General features: G+C 37.0%; 1 long non-coding RNA gene across 1 annotated transcript; it reads left to right on the forward strand.

Annotated features, from left to right (window-relative positions):
* Positions 1 to 267: 267 nt before the first annotated feature.
* Positions 268 to 2,331, forward strand: LOC149097306 (uncharacterized). The gene is made up of 3 exons (XR_016204076.1): positions 268 to 440; positions 524 to 638; positions 1,269 to 2,331. It is a non-coding gene; the product is annotated as an uncharacterized LOC149097306 (long non-coding RNA).
* The last annotated feature ends 567 nt before the right edge of the window (positions 2,332 to 2,898 follow it).

Here is a 2,898-nt window from a genome sequence, read left to right on the forward strand (position 1 = left end):
TTTAAAGTCACCGCAGCAAACGTGACAATTGTACTTTTCACGCCGTTTGTAACTTGATAGTTTTGTTTTCCTCGCCAATGTGTGCAACAAGGTACCTTTGTTTCCACGAAAATATAAGAAAGTTGTGTGTTTTTTTACTCACTGCTGGAGATAAATGGAAAATAAAAAAGAAATATCTGCTGAAAACTCGAAGAGAAACGATTTTGTTTTATTCAAAACGCAAAATTTCATTTCCCGGATAAACAAAAACTAATCTAATTATCAACAGTCCGGAATATCCCGATAAATTAGGACATCTGTGATGTCACGAAACTCACGTTTCAACCAATGAGAATGCGTGTTTTGATTGGAATGTTGTGTTTCACAACAAAGAGATTCAAGATGGCGGACAAAGCGAGTCGGGAATACTTTCCAATGCCATGAATGCGGGCCTTCGGGAGGTATATATTTATCTCGAATTGAGTTAAATAGTGTCCAAATTATAAAATAAAAGGAAAGTTTGTGTTCGCGTTCCATGTCACAGACAATTCTGCCCAGATAACGAGTATCCTCGGACCGAAGGAAGCACCACAGAACGCAATGTGGGCAACGTTTGACGAGCTGCTGTTATCATTCTTTGGAAAGAGACCGTACAATCGGTAAGCATCTTTACTCTGCATTTTTCTAAGCACAGAAATGATCGATATGAGAATTGAGGCTTTCCTCTTGTCTAGGGATTATCGGGCCGAAATCGACAGCACGCGCCTGGTCTTATATGCCAGCAAAGATCAATTGTAGATGTCCAAAATGTTATACGTTTTGGCTAAATCGAGGAAATGAAATCATCATTAAAACAGAATTTTCAATAACGCATACGAGTGAGAAATTCTTGTTCCTTTATACAAAATAAACTAAGCTAGAAAAAATGTATCCAAAATTTTAGTGTTGTCAGATGCAGGGATAGTCAAAAATTCTGTTAATATATTCTTTGTAAATCTGAAATTTCTCCATTTTGGTATTTATTTCAAATATTTCTTGTATCTATTTGTTACTGTGCTAAAAGATATCATGTCTGATTTCCACATTTAAATTATGAAAACTTACATATAATTGCTGACTTTCACAAGTTATTTACCCAAAAATATCAAAATATAATTCCTGGACAGGTTGACAAGGGAGTATTCACAATCCAACCACATGTCCCAAGGTTTTATTATATATTTATTTAAAGTATACAAAACAAATTCAGTCCTGAAAGTGAAGTCCATTTTATTTTATTCACTCTTTAGGTACTCTCGACCTTGAATTTGCCTCTTAGCAGAATGCAGGACCTGAAAGAAATCACAAGCGCTTAGAAGATTATTACATTGCTTACAGATGCCAATATTATTACAAATGTATTTTTCGTTTTAACATATGAATTTATTTTGAATGTAGTTACCACATTAGTCTCACTAAATAAGAGACTGCCCTCAAGTGGTCTGATAACTCTTATGTTTTCTATTTTTTATTACATATTCTTAACCAAACTGATGTTTCCTGTTCACAACCAATTAATGTTTTGCATTAGTTTCACAATTAGTAATGTTCAACACTCGACACTACATTATAAACTCTCGTACCTTTTCAGTCTTTGCGTTCATAAAAATTATTTTGGAAAAACATTACTTTCTGGTACATTCAAGCTTCATGGGGAGGTGAAAAGAATCATCATCTACTAGGAACAGCTGCAGTGTGTATAGTTTTTAAAAAATGCCAAAAAAAAAAAAAGAGTACAATGCCGCCTATAAACCTTAACTTACATGTTTGCATGGTCCTCAACGTCTAGTAAATGAGCACAAACAATCTCTCTACCCTTTGTGCCATTCCTTGGGATACTGATAGCATCCATTTACAGGGAATCACTGCACAACCCCTGGCCTATCAGTTTCGCTGTAGGTGGTTTTCAACAGGCTACTGGCTCTCCAGTGATAAAACTGGGGTGCACATTCGGTGAATCCACCAAAACAGAGACCTCCCAAATTTGTTTAATTTCGTCCGCGTACTTAGCGACGTCTTATTTCCTCTCTTTTCCGTTTGTTTTTTCCCCCAAAAATTCGGCAAAGTGCCTCGAGCAGTCGAGTATGCTCTTCCATGTACTTGAGAGAGAGAAATCGAAAACAACTGTCATAAAAATGAAGGAACGATGCATTACTCAAGCCTTATAACAACAGCGGTTCAGGTACACTTGTAACGCCTCAAATTCAAAGAGAGTTTACAAAATATCGACGTTGTTTACAACCGTGTAATTTGGCATGATGAAACTTTAACAACACTAGAACCAGTAAAAAATATACACAGCTCAATGAAAAATACATGAATACTAGAAAATAACGCGTACACTTTACTAACCTTAATATTTGGCCACAAAATCGCGTCTACATCGTCGCTTGCCACCCAAAAAAACTCAATGATTAGAAGACAGTCAACGTTCTCCCACTACCAAAATGGCCGCTTATTCTCCTTCTCAACGTTTGGTCGCAAAAAGTCCTAGATAATGCTGGCCAGACTCTATGCGAGACTGGAAACAACATATTTTCTTGGTCTGCATGAAAGGTCCGCCATTTTCCCTGCTAACAATAGCTTCATGACGTCATGACTGTCCTAATTTATCGGGATATTCTGGACTGATCAAATAGTCACGTCGAGTCACGGAAGAGTGCGGTCTTATTCTGTTGCCAGCTTTGGTGTTAACAATAAAACCGCGTCAAACTAATACACAATGCTATCAAGTAACACAGCTGAGGAGCGTTTCAAAGAGAAGTATTGAAGTATTTACTTGACCGAAATTATATCCCACAGTCACCTCATCGACTAATGAAATTAATTGCCTGTTTCAGTAAATGCCGCGGAGTCTGCGGCAATAATAACGACGTTTCT

This window comes from Orbicella faveolata, unplaced genomic scaffold (assembly GCF_042242905.1).
Source record: "Orbicella faveolata isolate gen_17 unplaced genomic scaffold, um_ofav_v1 contig_47, whole genome shotgun sequence".
NCBI lineage: Eukaryota > Metazoa > Cnidaria > Anthozoa > Scleractinia > Merulinidae > Orbicella > Orbicella faveolata.